The sequence below is a fragment of the Castanea sativa genome, chromosome 3, assembly GCF_040712315.1.
Source record: "Castanea sativa cultivar Marrone di Chiusa Pesio chromosome 3, ASM4071231v1".
Classification (NCBI taxonomy): domain Eukaryota; kingdom Viridiplantae; phylum Streptophyta; class Magnoliopsida; order Fagales; family Fagaceae; genus Castanea; species Castanea sativa.
The window spans coordinates 8,815,020-8,840,953 of NC_134015.1; the positions used below are offsets into that span (position 1 = coordinate 8,815,020).

The window sequence follows — 25,934 nt, forward strand, 5'->3', positions numbered from 1 at the left end:
CACCAAATTCTTCAGAGTCCATTTTTTTTGGTATTGAATAAAACTAATATGAAACAAACATAAGTACACAATCAGCTGCCACTCTTATCATTATATTTTCTCACGAAGTAACATTTTCAAAAAAGGCAATTAGTTACAACAAACAAATATGATTTTTTTAAATTTTTTTTTTTATAGCATTACCATGTTGGAATTCTCTAGGGCCCATGAATTCTTCATTGAATTGGTGGAGTTTTTTGTCACACCTTGCTAGATCCACTAATCTATATAACCTCTAACGCTGAAGTGTACTGTTTATTGTTGCTATCCTCCTGTTAAGCCATATTAGTGTAGCATTTCGGTCAATTATGGTCCAATTCAGTCCATTTCGGTTTACTTTGGTCCATTCGGTTAACTTCGATCCATTCTGTAAATATATATAGTTTCTAAAAAAAATAGTTATAGATGTATACAAATTCTTTAAATTTTATTAATACATTGAAATAAATGCATTTTTCATTACTTAATAGTTTGATATAAATGCTAAATTTAGATGAGGTGAAAGTCTAAATGAAAAAAATGTCATACAATGCATCACTTGGTAGAACCTCATACTTTCCCGATGGTTAGGCCTGTACAAGGCGCGGTGTGGCTGGTTATTAGAGGGGTTTTTGCACCACACCTATAGGGTGACGTTTTTTCACATGTTGGACCGCACCTCACCTATGAAGAGTATGGCACCGGTCTATACAAGGTGTGGTGCACCATATCAGTTCGGTGCAATTAGTTTGGTTAATTTCTCCATTTTTTTTAGGAATAAAACACATCACAGTTAACAACCCAAACCCCATCATAATCATTCAAAAACCCAATTATTCCATAAAATGAAAAAGAAACAAAAGAAAACACAAAAATACAAACAAATTCACAATCTTTGTGTCAAAAATATCCCATTTCAAATCACAAAAAAAAAAAAAAACCATTTATAAAAAAAAAAAACCGAATCCATAAAAGATAAAACGAAACCATTGAAAATAAAATACATAAACATACCTCAAAGAAAGCATTATAAGGAGGAGCATCAAAATTCAAAATCTTCAAAACTTCTTGAGAATAGCAAAAAGGAGAGAGGAAAGAGTGAAACTCTAAGAATTGTGGCATCAAGCGGCAAAATATGGTGGCGGCAAGCAACAAGCAGTGGAGGCAGAGAAGTGAGGAGAGAGAGAGACAGAGAGGCGATGAGGAGATGTTTATGGGAGAGGGAGAGTGGGCAGTTGATGAGAGAATGAGAGAGGTTGCTATCTAAATCTAGGGTTTAGAATTTAATGCTGTTGTTTTGATTTGATTTGATTTTTTATTTTTAAAGTTGATACCAAAACGATGTAGTTTTGGAACTGATATTAAAATTAATGTCAAGTTCAAAACAGCGTCGTTTTGGTATCAGATTATATAAAATAAAATTTTACAACCCTAAAATTCTTAACATAAACAACTTCAGACCTCTCAAACACCGTATCTTCTTCTTCCTTGCGTCTCTCAAACGTCAAACCCACAGTACCCACTCTCTTGAGTCTTGCCTTCTTTCCACTGAAACATATAATTTTAAATATACAATATATCATACAGATGTTTAAATTATAGCATATATATACAATTGGTGCAGTGCGGTTTCTCGTTGGAGTGTAAAATAGCGGCCGATCGCTGCACCGGCCGTCGTCGGTATGCCCAACTCTCCTCCGACCACCGTGTTGGACACCTACGGTGGAGCTTTGTAGCTATCGGAACGGTTTGGTGCAGGCCGGTTGCAGCGGTGTCGATCAGATCCTGAACAACCCTACTGATGGCCACCCCACAAGGATAAGTGCTTATGGAGTGTGAGGGGTAAGGGCTGGGGGTTCAGGTCTTCAGGAGGGAACTTTACACGCATTTAGACTTAGATTAGACTAAAGTAGAATTTCTATTTTATATCAAAAAATTAAAAATTAAAATCACTTTTAAATGCCAAAATACGCATAAGAAAATGAGTGTATACATAGACTATAGTGTGCCTTGTCATCTTCCAATTTAACATGTAGTTTATATGTGTAATAAACAGTAATGCAGCCCTAATTTTATTAGTTTATTTTCATAATTACCTTTTGGGACGTTGAGTTACACAATCGATTTCAGTCTGTTTCTAATCACAGCTTTCACGTTACCTTAAAATAAGCAGTCCCATCTGTTTTTTAGTCAATATGGCTGAGAAAAATAAAGGTTTGTTAGATCCCACCAACAGTAACTCGAGATAAATGGAGAAAGGATTTTTTTTTTTTTGGAAGCTATCTTTGCAAATCTAGTAGAGATTTTGACGGTGTAATCAACCAGTAATGTTAGAATATTGATTAAATTTACTATTTAAGTTTAGCTTAAGTTTTTGGTATTAAGCTAGAAAGATTCTCAACTTTACAAGTGATGTAGAACAGACCACCGTGTAGACGACTAAATTTCTTAGTTCGAAATAAATCAAACAAGTAAAATAGTTGCACAAATACGAATTTGTATTGATAAATGTGTGGTACAATTCTCTGTGATTACAAAAGAGTGATCCTCTGATTCGATCTCCTTGAAAGATTTATTGATTGGAATTGTGGTAATGTGATTTTGATTTGAACATAAGATATCCTTCAATTTGGCTGAGGAATGGATCGAAGATCTTTGAAACGGAATTACAATGAATCTCTGGCTATGAGCTTGTTAGAAATTCTTTGTTCTTCGTGTTCTTCGTGTGTTCTTCGTGTTCTTCGTGTGTTCTTCGTGTTTGAAGGTTTGTGGTGGAAATTCTTCGGTGCTTTAGAGGCTTGATTCCGTAGAGCTTCGTTGATTTATGGTTTGTTGAGGTTTCTGGAGGCTTTTGAGCTTGATTCTAGTGAACTTTGAGATTTAGGAATATGATTTGGATGATTCCTCTTCGATTGTTCTTCGTATTTGAAGGTTTGTGGTGGAAGTTCTTCGGGGCTTTGGAGGCTTGAATCCGTAGAGCTTCACCAATTTGTGGTTTGTTGAGGTTTCTGGAGGCTTTTGAGCTTGATTCCAGTGGACTTTGAGATCTGGACGAGTAGTTTAGATAATTTTGCTTCGAATGTTGTCTGTATTCGAGATTGAAGTTCTTGAATTTCTTGGAGGCTTTGAGGTTTGATCCTGGCAGAGCTTCTGGGTTTCTGAACTCAAGATATCTTCTTCCTTCTCTCTGTTCTGTGTCCTCCGTTGTTGTCTCCCTTCAATGTCTTAGGGAGGCTTCTATTTATAGGAGTTTAGGGGTAGGTGAGCGACACGTGGCGGAGTCTGATTGGTGACACTTGTCACAGCTTGATTGGTCCGCTTATGTCATCGCTTACACGTGCTGAGTGCTTGTGTCACTGCTTACACGTGCGAGACTGCCTGTGTCATTGCTTACACGTGCGGAGCTGCTTGTGTCATTGCTTACACCTGCTGATGCAGTTTCATGCCTTTATTTCAATGACACTTGAAAAATTTCTATTGGTTTCTGAATAGCGATGGCAAAACCTAGCAGCAGTACGTGGCGCTTTGTAATTGGTTGTATTTTGTGGACTTTGGTAGTATGATGTGTCAGCTTGTGATAGGTCGGGAATTTTCCCTCTCTACAAATGCCCCCTCGAGACTCATTCGTGCACACAGTTTTGGAGTGTGGTGAGCGAATGAGTCTTGAAAAAAATGGATTTTTATGCTTGACTCTTCTAGTGAAATAGCCGATGGTGGTGGAGCTTTTACCAGGATGAAGTAATTGCAGAAGAGTAGACCCACCCATATGAAAGGCTTTGATGAGATCGAGAAGGGGTCTGCCAGTATTTGAATGTGCTCGTGTGACCGAGCTTTTTAAGCAAAGGTTAAGTCAAAGTAATTTCAGAAGAGTATTCAATGGTACTTGGAGTGGGTTGGTGGGGCTGAAAGTTATTTGCAAGAAGTTGGATGTACTTGCAAGATTGAAACATTTCGGTAGATGTTAAGCTGAGGTAATTTCGGAAGAGTATTTTGGATTGTTGGTGGCGATCACAGGGTGTTGAAGATGGAGAAGAGGTGAGAATGTTGGCATACAGCATGCAGAGCTCTAGAGTTAGCCTCTTATTTTTTAAGGATTTCTGGTGAAGTTATAGCTGAAGGGTATACTTCGGATTACAGAGAGAACATGTGGGAGTGTGGTTGAATGTGCATGCGTTATCGCATCACTCTGGTTAAGTTGAGGTAATTTCAGAAAAGTGTTTTGGGTTTGTTGATGTTGATGGTGAAGAAGATAGTGATGAAGCAAAGTGGATGGGTGAGACATACGACACCATGGCCCTGACCCCCGCATGTCTGGGGACTCTCGGCGTAAATGCCTGCGGGAAGTACACCTTCGGATGTGGGGACCTGCATCTTGAATGATGTCCGACGGCAAGTCATTGAATGTGCACCGTGTGACCGGACCATACCGACGGACATTAAGTTGAAGTAATTTCGAAGTATATTTTCCGAAATTCTTCAAGTTGATCTTAAGTTGGAGTAATTCCGGTAAAGTGTGTTTTGTGGTACCGAATGATGACCTTTGGACCCCATGATGGCGGAAACATGGGATGAGGCTTTGGTAACCCTTCACCTACGCCAAAGGCTAATTTCCGATGTTGTTACTGCGGAGGTCATCACAAGCGTTGGATGGGAGACAATTTGTAGGATACCCCAACACTTCTTACCATCTTCACTTGATGCAACTTTATTGGGAAAGCATAACAAATGAAAGATGGAACTAACTTGTGATCCTCGGTTTTAGAAACCGGCCAGTCTTGTTTGTTCCGAACCACCGCTTCTATTGGGAGACCAAACGGTTGAAGAGAGACTACGGAAGCCCCGGTCTTAGGAACGAGGTGTCTTGGACTTGGATTTCCCGGTGAACCAAATCCAAGAAAGCATGGAACAACGATGCCGACCTTGTTATGAATAACTCTATGAACAAACGTGGTCATTATGTGAGGAAACAAAATTTGTTTGAATCCTAAAACAATGATGATGTTGTGAGAAGGGTTGCTCTTGAACCATGAAGGGGTTGATTTTAAACCGATCATGAAGTGATCTTGGTTGCTCGGTATTGAGAATGACGAGACCATAGTGAGAAGCTTGTGAGAAGGAGGATTTGAAAATTTGAAAGAAGCAAATTTTCATTTCATAACTCGGTGTATGTGTTTTTTTTTTCTTGATGGACTTAGAGAATCCGGCCCTTCTATTTATAGCGAAGAGATGAAGAATGGTAGGCTGGGTAGTTAAGAATGGCGGATGAGACTTCTCGGTCGGAACGGTGGATGAGAATGGTAGACGCCGAATGGGAACGGTGGATGAGAATGGTGGGCGCCGAATGGGAACGTTAGGTTGGAGATCGGTAGGCACCGACGAAAATAATAGGTTGAAGCGTTGACTCCAATGTAATTTCATTCGAGACATACTTGTGAGAGTTCGTCCGTTTTTGAAAGGGGAGCCTTGATCAAGTCTCGGAGGATAATTTTGAGGAATCCGACCAAATGGATGGATCTCAAATTATGATCTTGAGAGCTTAAATTTTGGATACCGCTAGTACTTTGGAGAAGCGGATGTAGTCTCTAAGTCCAAAACAAATACCTAGATTTCAAAAATTAAAATCTTTGCGAAAACTTGATAGGACAAGTTTTGCTTGAACATCTTGATTTTTCGGTCGAGTTTACATCAAAGCCAATAGTCAGTAGAATCACACTATTTGAGCAATTTTTGGATTCTCAAATGAATAAATAGAACCAAAAATTGGAAAGCACACGAAAAATTGAGCAAGACGAGTCGATCTTAAAAATTTTGACTTTTGGTCAAAATTTGTGCAAAAGTCAAATTTTTTAGAAATTGAATTTTGTTGTGCAATTTTCGAATCTCGGTTGAAGAAACAGACTCCAAAATTGGAAAGTACACGAAAAATTGAGCCAGACAGGTCAATCTTAAAAATTTTGACTTTTGGTCAAAATTTGTGCAAAAGTCAATTTTCTTAGAAATTGAACTGTTGTGCAATTTTCGAGCTTCGGTTGAAGAAACAGGCCCCAAAATTGGAAAGTACGTGAAAAATTGAGTGGGACAGGTCCATTTTGAAAATTTTGACTTTTTTTTTTTTTTTTTTTGGGTCAAAGTCTTAATTTGTCAAATTTTTTTTTTTTTTTTTTTTTTTTTTTTTTTTTTTTTTTTTTTTTTCCAGGAGGTCCGGTCCGGGTCGGGATTTCGGGTTGAACCGGGTCTAAGCGAGTCGAACCGGTCCAGGAGGATGACGTCATCCGTGACGTCATCGATGAGGAGCGCGTGTCACGCGTGGCGCGTGCGAGCGCGTGAGATGAAGCCGGCGCGTGGCTGAGCGTGAATTTATCCGGGCGCGTGGAAGCGCGCGTGCAACCGACGCTTGGACTTGCCGGACTTTACGGCGGCGAGTGGCGGCGCGTGCGTCATTTTTTGGACTTGAGATTTTTGGGTTTTGTCGATCCGGGGCCGGATCGAATGGTAATGCCGCTTTCCCGAAATTAAGTCTGGGTTTGTATAAATATGGAGGTGTAGGCTGCGACCCCTTTGTAGGCTTGTGGAGGCGCGTGGATGCGCGTGGCTTGAGTATCGGGCTGAAACTTTCGGGTTTGGCGGATCGAAGATTGTAGAAGACTCCGTGGTGTCGGATTTGTGAAATAAGGTCTCCGAATTTTTCACAAATTTGGACGAGAAAGTCGTGGGTCTTTGTTGGACTTATAGCTTTCTTTTTCTCGGTCTAATTTTGTGGTGGCCGCTGAATGTTGATTCTTTGGGTCATCTTTGTCAGAGAACTTTGAAAATTTGGAAGAGAAGCAGCATTGTTGGACTCCTCCTCTTTTTTTTGTCTGTTTATCCCAGAAATTTTTTCTATATAAAGCCATACGGGCTTACATACATTTATTCAAAGTGTAATCTTCTGAATAAAAGTGTAGAGATCTTTTTTCTTTTTTTTTATTCATTATTTATTTGTTATTATTATTAAAATTTTCACTGATTTTTTTTTTTTTTTTTTTAGGGAATCATTATGCTTTATTTCAAGGATGCAAGAACCGGCCTTCGGTCTTCTTCTCGGCTTTAAGATTTTTTTTTTTTCTTTTATCCTTTGTTTAGCCATGCAATGAGATTTTCTTCTGACTTTGCTTTTTTTGTTGTTGCTTGTTTTTGTTTTGCAGCTCAGTTTCCTTGATCTTTGGGTTTTGATATCAAACTTCACGTTGACGTTCTCATAGAAGTGTTCGCCTTCATTTGGTGACTTTGTATTTCATTGATAGCAACGTTGCAAGAACGTATGCCTTCATGTTGTTACATTCTTTTCTTGCATCAACAATCTTTTAGTGATATTCGTCTTTGCAACGACGTTTCCATAAGGATATTCAGCTAGACAATAATGCTATCGCCCATAAAGCTACGTCAACACTTCATTTGCACAAAAGCTATGCCAACATTCATCTTTGCCATGAAGCTACGTCAACACTTTATTTGCACAGAAGTCATGCCAACATTCATCTTTGCTATGAAGCTACGTCAACACTTCATTTGCACAAAAGCCATGCCAACATTCATCTTTGCCATGAAGCTACGTCAACACTTCATTTGCATCGAAGGTTGGCCAATAGTTCATCTATATTGAAGTCGTGCCGACATCCATTTTTGTCATGCAGTCGTGTCAACACTCCATTTGCACAGAAGCCATGCCAACATTTATTTTTGCCATGAAGCTACGTCAACACTTCATTTGCACAGAAGCTATGCCAACATTCATCTTTGTCATAAAGCTACGTTAATATTTCATTCAAAGAAGCTATGCCAATATTCATTTTTGCCATGAAGTAACGTCAACACTTCCTTTGCATCAAAGCCGTGCCAACATTCATTTTTGCCATGAAGTCGTGTCAACACTCCATTTGCACAGAAGCCATGTCAACGTTCATTTTTGCCATGAAGCTATGTCAACACTTCATTCGCATCGAAGCCATGCCGACATCCATTTTTACCATGAAGCAACGTCAACACTTTCTTCGCATCAAAGCCGTGCCAACGTTCATCTTCACCATGAAGCCACGTCAACAGTTCATCTGCACCGAAGCCGTGCCGACATCCATTTTTGCCATGAAGCTATGTCAACACTTCATTCGCATCGAAGTTGCACTAATATTGGCTTTTGTAACGAAGCTTTGAAGTTTCAAGAAGCTCCCATCAAGACTTTGAGGATGCAAAGAGATTTCAACAAAACCTTGAAGATATGAGAAGAATGCCGCCATGATTTTGACATTGCACAAACATGCCTTTAGAGGAGAGATGATGTAGTACCAACTTCGATGTTTGGAGGAAGGTGACGTTGTCTAGATTTTAGAGACATGATGTGAAACAACACCACTCGGAAGGGAGACGATGTGGTTCAAATTTCGAGTTGTGAAGTGGCACAACCTAGAAGAGAGATGATGTAGCTTAGACTTGCAAGGTACAAGAAAGATGCCCCCGGGAGATAAGTGATGCAAAGCATACTTCGGAGATATGGGAATATGTCCACAAAAGATGAGCAATGCCATGCGTACTCCATTCCTTGCAACGAGAGGTTGAAGATTTTATTTTACTCCACAACCGAGAATCAAGTTATCATTATTTCAAGGAAAGCTACGTAACACCAATTCTATGACTATCAATTTCTACCACAATGATCTTTGAACATCATATAGTGAGCAATTGATTGATCTTAAGCGACGCCTTGCCAATCAAAGGGTTCTTGAAAGCATGTTGACGACCTTTGGACAAACTCTTCAAGCTAGACTGACAATCCTTCTTCTTTTTATGTGACTGAACTTAGTGAAAAGTACTAAGCTGCCTACGTACCCTGGAGAGGGATCAAGTCATTTACGTAGTTCAACCAAAATTTTTTTTTTTTTAATTTTTTTTTAATTTTTCTTTTGCTTTGTTTTTGATGATTTTTTTTTCTTTTGTTTTGTTTTTGATGATTTTTTTTCTTTTGTTTTGTTTTTTTTCTTTTGCTTTGTTTTTTTTTCTTTTGTTTTTTTTTTGTTTTTTTTTTTTGTTTTTTTTTTTTGTTTCTTTTTTTTTTTACAAAAAGGGAGGGCTCACGTGTGTAATCCTTGCCCTACACCCCACGGCGTTTCATGGGTACCAATTGTGCAATAGTGGGTATCATCTCTAATCGAACCCGAGACCTTGGCCTCAAGGGTGACATGGACATCCAACCACTACGCCACACTCACAATTGGTGACATAGAGTGGGATTAATTTCTCCTTATTTGTGCACTTTCAAAGATAGTGGGAAAACATCATGTACCCTTGTAGTGCTGCAGTGGGTAGTTTAAGCTCTTACCGAGGAGCAATTCTTGATTTCAAGCATAGAAGCGTTTGAGGAACTTCCCATTGATGGGGCCGATCCTTACACCCTCCTGATCAATCAATTTGTAAGCCTTATTGGTGTTTGCCCCCTGCCAGAGAGTTGGAAGTACATCACAAGCAATTGTCACATGGTTTGACCCGACAACTTCATCAAGGTCTAGATCAATCTTGTTTTCTTTGGCAAGCTTCATGATTTGTTCTTTGAAGACAAAGCATTTTTGAATTGGGTGGCCAATGATGCGATGATATTTGCAGTAGTTAGGGTCATCAACTTTCCCTATGTCTTCTGGTCGCTTGCATTCTGGCAAATTAACCACTTTTAATTGCAATAGTTGTTCTAAGATGTTTGGCACATCTTCATTGGGGAACGGATATGATTTTTGCTCACGTTCCTTAAAGGTCAGACGACGCACTTCGTTCTTTTGCCATCCTTCAAGTTGTTTTTCATTTGTCTTTGCTCCTCTCCTTGGAACCTTAACTATGGTAGTGTTAACAGTTATTGGGTCTTTGAGATTGCCTTTTGCATTCCTGTCATTCATCTTTACTTCCTTTCTGCTTTCCTCAGGTATGGGAGGTTTCATATTTTCATGGCAAGAAATACTCAATTCCATGTCGTGCGCACGAGTTGCCAATTCTTCGAATGTTCGGGGTTTTACTCCCTTGTAGGATGTACGAAGTCCCCATGCATGCCTTGGATGCACATTTCTACAGATATTTCGGATAGTCTATCCTTACAATCTAAACTCAAAGAACGCCACCGACCGATGTAGTCAACAACGGGTTCATCTTTCCTCGCTTAGTATTGGTAAGCTCCATCATGCTTACCGTGCGGCGCGTGCGTAAAACCGGTTAAGGAACTCCCTTTCCAACCGATCCCCAACTATCAATCGACTCGGGTTCCAAGTCCGTATACCAATCAAAGGCGTTTCCTTTCGGTGAACGAACAACCGCTTTACAAAGAGGCCTCCTTGAGTCCCCGCGTTCTCACGAGTGTTTCTACAAAATGAGCAATGTGTTGCTTAGGGTTTCCCTTGCCATCGAATTGCAAGAACTTGGGTGGTTGATACCCATTTGGCATTCTAAAATTGTCAATGCGCTTAGAATAAGGTAATGAATACATTATAGAAAGTGTTGAAGAACCTCCATATTTAGCTCTTATGGTGTACGATATCATGTCCTCAGCTTGTTGGACGGATATCGAGGCCATTGAGGTGGATTGTTCTTGTCGGGGAGTGTTTTCAATTTCTTTCCCTTCATCATCCTTTGCAGATGCGAATTTATGACCATGGCTTGATTCACCAAGATCTTGTACTTCGAGTTTGTTCATTAAAGTTGCAATTTGGAGGTCCTTATCTTCAAGTGCTTTTGTGAGAAGGACGACCCTTTGTTCCATTTCAGCCATCTTTTCTTCCACGGTAGAGGTGTTAGTCATCATGACTGACACAACTTCCACAGATGATGGAGAAGGAAGTGAATTGAAGTGAGCACGTGAAATCTCATCTTTTGGGTTCCCTTTGAAGAGAGAGAAATCGTGCGACCAACTTCTTGTGGAGGAAGAAGGGGATTTGCCCCCATACTTGAGGTGTTCCAAGATGGAGATGTCCTTGTTGATGACCTTGTTTCTTTTAAGAGGGTCTAAGGAGATGATTGTCTGGACCTTGGCTTCCTTGGTTGATTGAGATTGAAGCTTATTGTGAGCTTTAGGTTGGCTACAATTGATTGCTCCAATGCAACTGTTGGTGGTAGCCGTACCAAGTTTAATTGAAGTAGCTATTGTTGAAGCTTGAATGTTCTTGCTAGAGGCCATTGAAGTTGGTAGCAAGATGATGAAGATTTTTTTCTTTGAAGGAGAATGAGATGAGAGGCGAGAAGTCCCACCTGGTGCGTAATTTGTAGACGACTAAATTTCTTAGTTCGAAATAAATCAAACAAGTAAAATAGTTTCGCAAATACGAATTTGTATTGATAAATGTGTGGTACAATTCTCGTGATTACAAAAGAGTGATCCTCTCGATTCGATCTCCTTGGAAAGATTTATTGATTGGAATTGTGGTAATGTGATTTTGATTTGAACATAAGATATCCTTCAATTTGGTGAGGAATGGATCGAAGATCTTTGAAACGGAATTACAATGAATCTCGGCTATGAGCTTGTTAGAAATTCTTTGTTCTTCGTGTTCTTCGTGTGTTCTTCGTGTTCTTCGTGTGTTCTTCGTGTTTGAAGGTTTGTGGTGGAAATTCTTCGGTGCTTTAGAGGCTTGATTCGTAGAGCTTCGTTGATTTATGGTTTGTTAAGGTTTTCGGAGGCTTTTTGAGCTTGATTCCGATTGAACTTTGAGATTTAGGAATATGATTTGGATGATTCCTCTTCGATTGTTCTTCGTATTTGAAGGTTTGTGGTGGAAGTTCTTCGGGGCTTTGGAGGCTTGAATCCGTAGAGCTTTACCAATTTGTGGTTTGTTGAGGTTTCTGGAGGCTTTTGAGCTTGATTCCAGGTGGACTTTGAGATGCGGACGAGTAGTTTAGATAATTTTGCTTCGAATGTTGTCTGTATTCGAGATTGAAGTTCTTGAATTTCTTGGAGGCTTTGAGGTTTGATCCTGGCAGAGCTTCTGGGTTTCTGAACTCAAGATATCTTCTTCCTTCTCTCTGTTCTGTGTCCTCCGTTGTTGTCTCCCTTCAATGTCTTAGGGAGGCTTCTATTTATAGGAGTTTAGGGGTAGGTGAGCGACACGTGGCGGAGTCTGATTGGTGACACTTGTCACGGCAGATTGGTCCGCTTATGTCATCGCTTACACGTGCTGAGTGCTTGTGTCACTGCTTACACGTGCGAGACTGCCTGTGTCATTGCTTACACGTGCGGAGCTGCTTGTGTCATTGCTTACACCTGCTGATGCAGTTTCATGCCTTTATTTCAATGACACTTGAAAAATTTCTATTGGTTTCTGAATAGCGATGGCAAAACCTAGCAGCAGTACGTGGCGCTTTGTAATTGGTTGTATTTTGTGGACTTTGGTAGTATGATGTGTCAGCTTGTGATAGGTCGGGAATTTTCCCTCTCTACACACCGTATGGCATTTCTGGACTCTCAAGCACGCCTGAAGTCGCGCAAGGCAAATGGTCTTTTGGGCGACGGAGTCGAAATCACATGAAATTTGAGAGGCTGAAGGGAAACGGTCTTTTGAGCAATAGTAGTTGTCTTGCCATGAATTACCTCTAACTTTGGCGAATTCTTCCGTTTAGCCTCAAAAAACAGTGATTTTTATGTTTATAGTAATTTTTGTTTTCTTAATAACTTCTTGTTCAAAAGTCAGAATAAGGTTCTCTTAAGGTCAATATTCTAAGATTTTGTATTTAGCTCAATTTTACCATTTTTGGTAAAATTTGGTATTTTGCCACCTAATCTCGTAATAAGTGCGAATTAGGGTTTCAAACGTTTCCTAATCGTCCTAGAAATTTACTTTTTCAGTATTTATATGTTTTGTAGCCTCCAAAGGCAGATCAAATTATTATCAATATTATATAGACGTTTTGTCAATTTCTTTCTTTGATGGATTCCAGTTTATCACCTTGTGGATTCAAAGAATTCCTAGTAGATTCGAGGTTTACTACTGGAAACTAACAGTTTAGTTTTTGTCCATCAAAGAGATCATCATGTGTGCTTTCTTCAGGCTTCCGCGACAGCAACAAGTTTACATTTTTTTTTTAAAAAAAAACTTAGAAAATCATTGAACCTATTTATTAAGGGAGTGTCTAGACCTACACATAATAGGAGTGTTCAACTATGTTATATGATTAAATTTATGATTTCCTAATCATTTAAGATTTTGAAATTTCCAAACATGACACATTTTAAAAAAGGGGTCAATTAACTCCATATTCATACATGTTATGTGAACATCAAAATATCAAATGGGTAGAGCAATGAATACATGACAATTTAAAGAATAGGCAGAACTTGTACTATATTTGCCTGTTTAATTTACCAATTAGATAGCAACAGTTGATACGATATGTTAACTTTAATTTGGCCAAACATTGGTGTTTCGTTGAGCTATTACTGTATAGACAAGGATCTTATATATATAGATTCATAGGCATTCAACATTATATTTGGTTCCTCTGGGTATGGATCCTGTTATCTTTTATATATATATATAGATAGATACATAGGCTGGATTATAACTTTATGCGTTGACAGTAAGTTAAGTAGCCTCTGAGAAATCAAGACAATGCTCCTAGGCATGAGCATAAATTGTTTAGCCCGTCATGGGTGAATGTTCCTGGATTACCAGGCCACTGATTATACCAGGTGGGGTCAGTTGCAACTGCCTAGAGACAAGTTCAAATGGTTTTTCTTTAAAAATGATCCCTACCTTATAGAAAAAGATAAGGGAAAAAAAAAAAAAATTCAATACAACATCAGATGAAAGGAAATCCAAATGGAATATTTGCGCAGGAACACAGCTACTCAGTCTATGAAATATAAGATTGGTAATAAGCCACGTATTCTTCCTAGTTTGTTAAATCAACAACTTATACTTTTAATCCATCAACCTGATGGCTTTGTTGCCAAACTAATATGCATCCTTATTTTTATAGAATATACAAAAAGCCAAAGGTACAGAAAATATAAATTAACTTTACAACTGGTTAATATTTAAGTCACCTGTTCAACCTTGATAAAATATTCTTCTCATTGGTTTTTGTGAAAAAGAAATTTCAAACATAGGGTTTATGAATATTGTTATTATTGTAGGTAGCAGAGAGTAATAGAGAAAAGAGCATCAAATTGACTCTCTCATAGGCAACCTATTTCACAGTTTTCACTAGCAAAACATACATAAGGAGGAAAAAATGAAGTGAATTACCCTTGTAATATTCTGATATGAACAAAAAAACTGATGCTCCATTAGGTAGGTAGTGGTAGAACATCCGAAGTAGCAATTTCCTAAAACTGAAGCTATCCTCGTGAAACTAACATTCATAGAATCTTGGGTGCAAATTGAGGACTTGTATTTCGATAAACTAAATCTGCCAATGGAAAGAAAACAAGATAAGGATTCTCAATCAGACTTTTGTGAAAAGCTATAACGAAATAAGGACTGAGATTATTCAGACTCTTTTTTTGCCTGTAGGTGCATAAGTAGTACCAACTTGTTATGAAGAAACGCCAACTCTAGCTGGTTTAGAAGGATGACCTTGTCTCGTATCTGCACATAGAATCAAATAATTGAGAACCTTAACTGAGTTTAACCAAGGAGAACAAGATAAAGTTGGATATTTTTGATTAACTGAAAAGGATTGAATCTTAAAGGAGATGTATGAACCTATAGAAATAGTGGAGAGTATGATGCTTCAAAAATCAATTCAACTATCGCATACTCTTGGTGCGATAGTCACTCTATAAGTATAAGTGCTTGTGGAGTGTAGGGGCCAAGGGCTGTGGTTCAACTTTCCAGGAAGGAGTTTCACATACATATACACTTAGATTAGACTAGAGTTAAATTTTTATCTTGTATAAAAAAAAATTCAATTCAAATATCAAGGTTAATTGTGCAGTGTTGGAGCTGTCCCCAACTATTTCCACCTGACATCATGCTGACAAGTAAGGATTAAAAAAAAAACTAGAAAATTTTTAATGCTATGTTTTATGCCGGTTTACAGAAAACTTCCCTGGTTATTTGTTTAAATTCACTTGGGTTTTTAGAATAAATCATTCAAACTTTAACATTTCAGTTCATCATGATTTTATTTATTTATTTGTAATTAGATGCATAAATCAATCTGAAATTTAGTTCATTTCTAAGCTCTAAATTTCAAACTCTGCTTTTAATCCAATCATTCCACAGAACAATAATTCAAAAAAGCATACAGATTTCTGTGTTAAAATATCTTAAAATTTGAGCAAAACATGGCAAGGTAGAACCTTATACATAAAAATGAATTTCAGCAACTAAATGCTGATTAGTTATCCAAGTTGATCTTCCACAATGTCACCCCAATATCAGCAAGTGGGACTTTCCAATCTGTTTAGGCACCTAAATCAATGAAGAAACCAAGTGTATCACCTTAACAACTTGTTTTTGAGATACAATAATTTTTTTTTTTTTTGGGTTTATGTATTTTTCTTCATTTCTTCTTTTCAACTCCCGGTATGTCAAGAAGTCATATCTTGAAAGACAAATTTTACAAGAGAAAAGAAAATAAAAGAAAAAGCGAGTACTCACCAGTTCCAGCACAATAAAAAAGAAAAGAAAAAGCAAATTGAAATTTGATACAGAAACTTTGTGCTGTTACAAATACACTCTTAAGTCAATACTAAGTCTATTTATGAACGAAGATAATATGAGTCACTTAAACCTAAACTTTGGCCTTCGAAAGCCATGTTTTCAGGCCATGATCAGAGCATCAATATCAAACCAAGCACTATGTTGATGCTGTGTTCGCAACTCACAAGAATCACAATTAGCTTCTGTTATATTTTTGGGCAGCCCATCCAAAAGACTCATAAGAATATTAATTAAAGATATAAAAATTTGGATCCACATAGTCAGCCCATAGACTTGGTCCCCACGGTTTCGGATTAGCACTTGAAAATTTGTTAGGCTAAAAAATGCTCGAGCGAACAGCCCATGAGTTTGGTCTATGTGGTTGACCAAATTAACATTTGGGAGCAATTTAAGCTGGGCCCACAGGTTCCACTCCAAAGGCCATTAACGTGGCCCACAGTTTAATGAAACCAACCAAAGCCCATTGACATGAGAAACGAGATAAACATGTGCATTTAAAGGAATCAACCAATTCATTTTCATTTTCGCATTTGGCTTCAGAACATGGTTGTCAAAATTTCGATCTAGATCCTACGATTTTACGATCCCACCTGCCCAAAATGATCTGGATCTTTCAAGGATTTTTGTGACCATTTAAGATTGTATGATTTTGACGATCCCAAACGATCCTGATTTCTTATAATTTTCTTTAACTTGACAGAAGACTTAGTTAGACCTAAGTGAAAAATAACATCCCAATAGTGTCTAGTTTTGAGGTTTTTGGTCTTTTTAAATGATGCTTATGGATGTACATCAAATGGATGCAAATTATGAATGAATGTATAATTTATGTGATTATTTAACATACCAATGTGTTTTTTTTCTCAAATGTAAGATCTTACAATCCACAATCTGATTTTACGATCCACAAACCCATCTACCTCCCACGATCCTTCGTACAATCCCAATTTTAACAACCTTGCTTTAGAGACTGAATACTAAATAAACAAAAGCATTTCCAATTTGTGAAATTAATGCTCTATTTGGATGTTAGAGAAAAGAGGGGAGTAGGGTAGAGGGAGGGAAAATAATTAAATTATCTTATTTGGAAGTTTTTTAAGAAAGGAGGGGGAGAGATTTGGAGGGGTTTTAACTACTTCTAACCTCTCATTTTTAATTCCCAAAAATTGGAGAGATTTAGAGGGAGAGTAGAGTACATAAATTATTGATCAAATGAATTACCCAACTTACCCTTACTATATTAACAAAATTAATTATAGATCAATGTTGCAAATCCATTTTCAAATAGGGGTAAATTTGTCTATTTAAAAATATTTAATCACTTCCTCTCATTTCCATCATAATTTTTAAAATGTCCAAACAAGAGGAAGAACTAATTACTCTTCTCTTCCTTAATTTCAAAAACATCCAAACAAGGTGGAGGATAACCATTCTCCTCTACTCTCCTCCCTCTCTAAACTTCCAAACAGGCCATAAAGAGTTTGCTTTGTCTTTCTACCCCAAACCTATTGAAAGTCATAACGTGGCCCATAGTAGATGTACTGCTAAAGATATTCTGAAAAACCATTTCATATTTTTCACCATTTTGTAGAAAAGAAACATTAATGCTATGTTTGGAAGTTTGGAGAGAGAGGAGAGTAGAAGGGAGTAAAGGGGAGGAGAGTAGAGGGTAATGGTTATCGTCCACCTTATTTGGATGTTTTTAAAATTAAGTAAGGAGAAATGAAATAATTAGCATTTTCATAGTTTGTAATTTTTTTTTTTTGATAAGTAAAAGTTTATTGATCTCAAAAAAGGTGGAACACCCTAGTACACAGGGAGTGAACAAGGGCTCAAACAATCATGAACAAAAATTACAAGAATCTAAGAAATTAAGAAAGGATGAAAATGATTGGTTCCGTAAGGTAGCCAACCAATCCATTAAAGTTCTAAAGAAAAATAGCTTGAGGTCTGATATGGATCTCTCCTTATCTTCAAAGCACCGACTATTTCTCTCCCTCCAAAGGCACCACAATAAGCGATGGGGGACCATAAGCCATATATACCCATTTCAATGGCGGCCAAAACTACCTTGCTAACATGCTAGAAGCCCCACTACAGACTGCGGCATAACCCAGCTCACTCCAAACAACCCGAACACCATAGCCCATATATCCATAGCAACCGTACAATGAAGAAAAAGATGATCAACCAATTCACCATTACACTTGCACATATAGCACCAGTCCAATATCCAAACCTTCCTTCTTCGTAAATTGTCAATTATTAAGCATTTTCCTAAAGCAACAGTCCAAATAAAGAAAGCTACTCGAGAAGGAATCTTCTGCTTTCAAATGCTTTTCCAAGGAAACCAATAGTCATTAGAGCCCATTAAGAGATAATAATCCCTAACTGTGAAACCCTTCTCTCTATCAGATTTCCAGCACATCTTATCAACACCAAACCCACTCACCGATGCTTTATATGTGGTATCCATGAAACTGGCCAATGCCTCTAGTTCCTGAGCATGCACACCCTTAAAGAAACTTACATTCCAAAATAGGATTCCGTTGTCAAACTTCATAACCTCAGCCACACTAACTTCTTGATCTTGGAGGGGTTAGAAGTAGTTCAAACCCCTCCCCCTCCTTCCTTAAAAAACACCCAAACAAGGTAATTAAATTACTCTCCATTTCTCTACTCTACTCCCTCTCTTTCCCCCAACATCCAAACATAGCATTACTCTCTCTCGGTCTCTCCCTCTCCTCTACTCCCTTTTACTCTCCATCTATCCAAACAAGTTATAAGCAAAGGGATTACAGGGCCGTCCAAATCAAAAGAAAGAAACAAGGACCAAAGCAACATTCAAACCACGTCAAAATACTAACTTTAACATTTTAATGTTCACCATAATTTACTTAAAAGATACATTTCAAAATTTGGATAGGTGAATATAAATAGTCTCAAACATCCATATGAACTTTGATTTTTAGAGCTAGTGAGTAGTGAGTACAAAAACTGAATCATTAAGAGCCTGTTTGGTTTAGAGTAGTTTTGGATCATATTACTCAAAACTTATAACTGAGTTCTCAAAACATGTAGGACCCATACAAATTTTTTGGTTTGGCTTGATTTTCACATTGTGCTTCCATCACTCAAAACTCAAAAATTTTGAGTTAGGAGTGATGGAAACATGAAACAAGAAATGGGTGTTTTCAAAAACTGAGATAGGAAACTCAGTGGCATTGCTGTAAATATTTGGACTTTGTAGGACCTACAGCTTTTGTGTTGTCCCATCAGTTCAGAGCTGTTTGATATTACCGTTTCAAACAACCACAGCACCACCACATCAAACCCAACGCCGATCCACACCACCGAAACACCAAAATCAACCCATCAAACCAAACGTCGATCCACACCACCGAAACACAAAACTAGCCCCAACCGATTCAAGCCATGCCGTGACATAACCCGATCTCCACCGTAACCTAGCCCTAACCGATTCAAGCCACGCTGTGATCCATAACCTGATTTCCACTGTAACCCAGCCCCAAAAACCCAATTTCAAACCTGATCTCCATCGTAACCCAACCCCAAAAACCCAATCAACCCACCATCACCAATCTGAACCTAGCAACCACTAAAACAACCCACCACTTTAAACCCAATAACCACCGATTCAAACCAACCAAAAACAGCTGAGAAAGAAATAGAGAAGAGAGAAAAAAAAATCAAATAAAGATTGAAGAAGGGAGAGACAGAGAAGAGTGGAAAAAAAAATCAAATATAAAGTGAAGAGGGAGAGACAGAGAAAGAGAGATAGACAAAAAATTGATAGAAAAGACAGAGAGTTAGAGTAATAAAAGGTGAGAGGATGCCACAGTGGGAGAAGTAAAGGAGGAAGATTTTTTTGTTAATGAGACGCGGGTAGCAACAGTAGCAACACTGGGTAGTGTCAGTGGGTGGGGTCCACGGTTTTGGAGAAAAGTTGTAGAGATATGTAACTGAGTTATGAGTCCAAATAGGTGTTTTGCAATTTTTGAGTGAAGGTGAGGTTTGAGTAGGGAGTTATGAGTTTTGGGTTTGAGTAATGAGTTTTGAAAATTGAGTTATGAAAACTGAGCTATCTCAAAACCAAACGGGCCCGAAGATTTTAATTATACAAAGTTACTGAAGCTTTTCTCCGATGCTCTAGTTAATCAATGGAGCCTGATTTCAAATTTTGAGAGCAATAAGGAAATGCCAAAAACGCATCTTTTGCTAAGTTCTGAATGACTTCTTCTCCTAAATATTGTTATGAGAAAGCTTTGGTGTGCAGTTCTTCCTTGCCAAATTATTTCCTCAATGGAACAATATTTTTCTACTAGCGGCACTTGATCCTAGCAATAGCAGATATCAATGTAAGACATTAGTAGAAGCCAAAGGAACTTGATTTCAATAGAATTGAACTAATGCCTCATATTTCTTTATACCATTTGTTTCTTGCTTGACTGCTAGCCATTGTTATTTCATTTGTTACCAACAAGCATTCAATTCAAAAACCTTTTTTATTATTAAAATGAATTCCTGGACCAGAACCTACAAAATTCCAAATTTATATGATTTTTATGGTATGTTAAGCACCATAATAATTCCAAGACCACATCAAAGATGAAAGGAAATTCATGTTATGTAAGTTCAAAACCACTTTCCAATTCCCATACAAGGCTTTAATGATGTCTTAAATTTAAAGATCCATCATAATAAAACAACCAAAATATTGCCCAGGACTACAGCCACTCAGTATATGAAACATAAAATTGGTAATAATCCATTTATTATCCCTAGTATGTTGAATCAACAACCTATGCTTTTGTATACAAATATGCATCCATATTTTTCTTGAATATACAAAAAACCAAAGCGACAGAAAATATAATTTTACTTTACAACCTGTTATACAATAAGACACCTACTGGATAAACATTTTTCTTAATAGTTATCGTGAATAAGAAATTCCAAATATATATAGGCTTTATTTATTTTCATAGATAAAAGAATTTTTCATAGATAAAAGAATTATAGAGAAAATGTATTAAACTGAATTCTCATAGGCAATCTGTATCACTAGCAAAGCAACATTAGGGAGAAAGTGTGAAGTTACTACCTTTCAATATTCTCATATGAACGAAATACTGATGCACCAGAAGATACTGGTAGAACATCCCAAGTAGCTATTGTCCAGTTGCCCTAAAGCTGAAGATATCCTCAAAAAGGTACTGGTAGATGATGAAACTTGTTACATTCGTAACATCTTGCATGCAAATTGAATATTTCTTGTATTAAATAAAATCTGCCAATGGAGAAAGAACAAAAAGGATTCTTAATCTGACTTTTAGGAAGACTATTACAATATAAGGATTGAGAGAAATTAAGTCAATTTTTTCCTTGTAGATGCATAAGTAGTACCGGATTTGTTTTTTCCGACGAAACACCGCTCTTGTCTGATTTAGAATTCTGACCTTTGTCTCACTTCTGCATACCAAATCAAATCATTGAGAAACTTAACCAAAGTTAAACAAAGAAAACAAGAGAAAGTTGGGTGCTTACTTAACAGAAAAGGATTGAATCTTAAAGGAGTTCTATGAACCTTTCAAAATCCTGGACTGTATGATCCTTCAAAAATCAATTCAAATCTCAAGGATTAGAGCAGTCCCAACCTATTTCCACCTAGCATCACGCTAAAGAGTAAGGAAAAGAACATACTACAAAAGTTTCCAAGGCCAAGTTATAAGGCGGTTTATAGAAAAAAAAAAAAAAAACTCAATAATTTTGGTATCTACAATTCCAGTTATTTAAAAGTATATATTTCAATTCATCCATTTTTTATAATTATATGCATACTGTGTAATCCATCTAAAATCGAGCACTTTTCTAAACTCTATTTTTCAAGCTGTGCTCTTAATCCAATGAAGGTACAGAACAATCATTCAAGAAAGTTGATAAAAATCAAGCAAAAGATGGAAGAAACTTATACAAAAAATATATATAAATAAATAAAAATAATAATAATTTATCAACGAATTACCTGATTACTTTTAAAATGATCTCACAACACAGTTTTACTCCAATATCAGCAAGTGAGACTTTCCGATCTGTTTAAGTACCTAAATCGATAAACATACCAAGTATATCACTTTACCAACTTGATTTTGAGATACTTTATGTGCAGTGATGATTAGAAATTTAAGGAGGGAAGTTGACAGAGATGAGAGGAGGCTTTTTTCCATTAAGGGAATATAATAGAATTGAGAAGTTGAAGTTCTGCATAAATTAGTATAGGCAGATGGAGTTTGTCAATGTGTGGGATTGTTGAAGAGTGACACTGCAGGATAGATTTAAAGAAGACAAGCCCTTCTTTGGGAGGGGTTTATGTTCAATTTGTATTTTGAGTGTATGACTGACCAGATACTAAGAATTAGAATGCTGATACCAATAATTTGAAAATAATTTATGTTTAAATGCATACCTATTGTTAAAGATTTATCTTCAGAGTTTCAGACATTAAAAAGCAAATGAAAAATAGAAACAAATATATACTTAAGGGAATGGTAATATTTAAACTATAGTTAACACTTCAACAATAAAGGAGAGTTGTGTACTTTAACAAATAATTTCTGATTAAAATACCATTTCTGTAGCAGATTTGGGACTATGCTTAACTAGCTGAAGACTCTTGATTCACATAGGGACTATTTTTTTCTAAAAAAAAAAGACACAAATTTGCCCAAAAAAAAAAAAATCAGTTCAACAAGCCAACTTTAACATCTTGCGATTAGTGGTATGACACAGTTACCACAATTCATGTATTATACTGACATAGTGACATCATAAAAGATCCTTCGTTTTTGTTCATATTACTTGAAGCCAGGAAAATTAAAAGTACTTCCAAGTATGTCAATTGCAGACTAACCCAAAATCCTAGCAAAAGAATTTCTAAAAACCATTATATCAACCAAGTCATCATGAGATGCCATGAGGAATACATAACCGTAGAACCATTATTAGTTAATGAATGCATGCCTAAACAATTGAATCAAAATTTGCCATTTGAAACTGACGAGAATACAAAGGCAAGTTCCTTCAAACATAATTGCCTAGTTGACATCCATCTCAAACAGCTCAAAGGCATGCCTTGCATGTTGTTCCCTGCTCTCCATTCCTTCCAGCTGATGCAGACTTATGGCAGCCGCACAAAATTCTTCAAAATCCAATTTTCTGTTTTGAATAGAACTAATTCACATAAACAAGTTGACAATCAGCTTCCACTCTTATCATTATTTTTTTGGAAAAAAATTTCAGTGACAACAAACAGAAATGTGATTTTTGACAGCATTACCATGGTTTGCATAATCTAGGGCCTGTGAATCCTTCATCAGATAAGGGGAATTCCTTATCACACCCTGAGAAGACAGGAAATTTCAAAAGGCTTTATGAATATTGTTATTTTCTTAGGCATCAAATAGGCAACCCGTTTCACTGTTTTTACTAGCAAAACAAATATAAGGAGGAAAGATTGAAGTGATTACCTATGTAATATTCTGATTTTAATAAAACACCTGATGCTCCATTAGGTAGTGGTAGAACATCCCAAGTAGCAGTTTCCTAAAACTGAAGCTATCCTCAAAAAGATTTGTATTTTTATTAACTAAATCTGCCAATGGAAAGAAAACAAGATAAGGATTCCTAATCCTGACTTTTACGAAAGCTATTACAAGATAAGTATTGAGATAATTAAGACTCAAGTTCTTGCTTGTAGATGCATAAGTAGTACCAGCCTTTTCTGAGGAAAACCAACTCTAGCTGGTTTAGAATTCCAACCTTGTTTCACATCTGCATACAGAATCAAATAATTGCGGACCTTAACTGAAATTAAACAAAAGAAAACAAGAGAAAGTTGGGTATTTCATTTACACAAAAGGAATGAATCTTGAAGGAGATGTATGATTATGAACCTTTAAAAATAAGAGATGGTAAGATCCTTCAAAACTCAATTCCAATCTCAAGGATAACTAAGCATTGTTGGAGCAGTTCCCACCTTTTCCAACTAGCATCAAGCTGACAAGTAAGGAGAAGAAAATACTAGAAAGTTTTTGACGCTATGTTTTATGCTGGCTTACAGAAAAAACACTCATATTTATTTGTCTGAATCACTTGCGTTTTGGCCTCCAATTTCAAAAATAAATCATTCAAAATTTAGTATTTCACTTCATTCATTTTTTTTTTGGGTAACAAAATGCATAAAGTTGAATCTATCTGAAATCTAGTGCATTTCTAAGCTCTAAATTTCAAGTTGTGCTTTCAATCCAATCTCACTACACAAGTAACACAACAATAATTCAAGAAAGCATATAGATCTCTATGTTAAAATATCTTAAAATTTGAGCAAAACATGGCATGGTAGAAACTTATACATAAAAATGAATTTCGGCAACTAAATACTGGTACCGGATTAGTTATCTAAGTTGATCTTCGACAACATATCACTCCAATATCAGAACTTTTCAATCTGTTTATGCACCTAAATCAATAAGCCAAGTATATCACCTTAACAACTTATTTATGAGATACAATAGAAATTATTTGGATGAAGAAGCAAAAGATAGGTTTATGTACAACACTTTCAGGACAAATTTTAAGAGAGAAGAAAATAAAGGAAAAAGAAGGTACCAACCCACCTAGTTGTTGACTATTCGCACAATTGCAGAGCCCAAAAGTTTTTAAACAAGCAAAAGTACAACATTGGGACTTTTTTGATGATTCAATTGCTTTTGCATATGAGGGCAGTGGTACCAGTAGCATGCCCCCTTTCCTGTTGGGTTTAATTCCTTATATATTAATGCAAATGTCTTTTAGTAGAAAGACCCAAAGAAAATAAAGAATTGGGACAACTCATACCTGAAAATTTGAAGAATTGGGTTCATCCACGTGTGCAATTTTAGGCAAGCCTCCCATGATTCCTTTGCTCCCTTTCAGTTGTTTGTATAGTGCTTTGAAAATCAAAGATGAAAGGAAATTCATGTTATGTAAGTGCAAAACCACTTTCTATACAAAGCTCTTATGATGTCTCAACTTTTGATATCCATCTTATCGGAATATTTGTGCAGGACAATAGCTACTCAGTCTATGAAACATAAGATTGGTAATAATCCATTTATTCTTCCTAGTTTGTTGAATCAACGAATTATACTTTTAATCCATCAACCTGATGGCTTTGTTTACAAACTAATATGCACACATATTTTTATAGAATATACAAAAAACCAAACGTACAGAAAATATAAATCAACTTCACAACTTGTTAATATTATAAAGTCACCTGTTTAACCTAGATAAAATTTTGTTTTCTCAATAGTTGTTGTAACTAAGAAATTCAAACATAGGCTTTATGAATATTGTTATTTGCGTAGGTAGAAGGGAGTTATAGAAGTAATCCATCATATTGACTCTCATAGGCAACATATTTTACAGTTTTCACTAGCAAAAAAAATATAGGAAGGAAAAAGTGAAGTGATTACCCTTGTAAAATTCTGAATGAACAAAAAAAAAAAAAATGATGCCCCATGGCGTAGGCGTAGAACATCCCAAGTAGCAACTAGCAATTGCCTAAAACTGAAGCTATCCTCAAAAAGGTATTGGTAGAAGATGAAACTAACATCCGTAGCATTTTGCGTGCAAATTGAGGATTTGTATTTTGATTAACTAAATCTGCCAATGGAAAGAAAACAAGATAAGGATTCTTAATCGGACTTTTACGAAAGCTATTACAAGATAAGGATTGAGATAATTAAGACTTAGTGTTTTGCTTGTAGATGCAAAAGTAGTACCAGCCTTTTTCGAAGAAACACCAACTCATATCTGGATACAGAATAAAATTATTAAGAACCTTAATTGAATTTAAACAAAAGAAAACAAGAGAAAGTTGGGTATTTGATTAACACAAAAGGATTGAATCTTAAAGGAGATGTATGAACCTTTAGAAGTAGTGGAGTGTATGATACTTCAAAAATCAAATCAAATCTCATGGATAATTGAATAGTATTGGAGTAGTCCACATCTATTTCCACCTGGCATGAAGCTGTCAAGTAAGGAGAATAAAATACTAGAAAGTTTCCAACACTATATTTTATGCTGGTTTACAGAAAAACACTTTGATTTTTTTGCTTGAATTCACTTCAGTTTCGGTTTCCCCAATTCCAAAGAATAATTTATTCAAAATTTAATATT

The 25,934-nt window shown here is 36.6% G+C and overlaps 1 long non-coding RNA gene across 2 annotated transcripts; it reads right to left on the bottom strand.

The window, feature by feature from the left end:
- Positions 1–1,771: 1,771 nt before the first annotated feature.
- LOC142627625 (uncharacterized) lies at positions 1,772–25,521 on the bottom strand. Of its 2 annotated transcripts, XR_012842897.1 has the most exons (12): positions 25,226–25,521; positions 23,663–24,697; positions 23,482–23,540; positions 23,237–23,361; positions 23,047–23,110; positions 22,769–22,940; positions 21,736–21,814; positions 21,258–21,323; positions 20,815–21,182; positions 14,518–14,609; positions 14,268–14,430; positions 1,772–1,894 (listed from the first exon to the last, which is right to left on the bottom strand). It is a non-coding gene; the product is annotated as an uncharacterized LOC142627625 (long non-coding RNA). The 2 variants fall into 2 exon arrangements; XR_012842898.1 differs by lacking the exon at positions 1,772–1,894 and having other exon boundaries at positions 14,135–14,430; positions 24,606–24,697.
- Between the last annotated feature and the right edge of the window lie 413 nt (positions 25,522–25,934).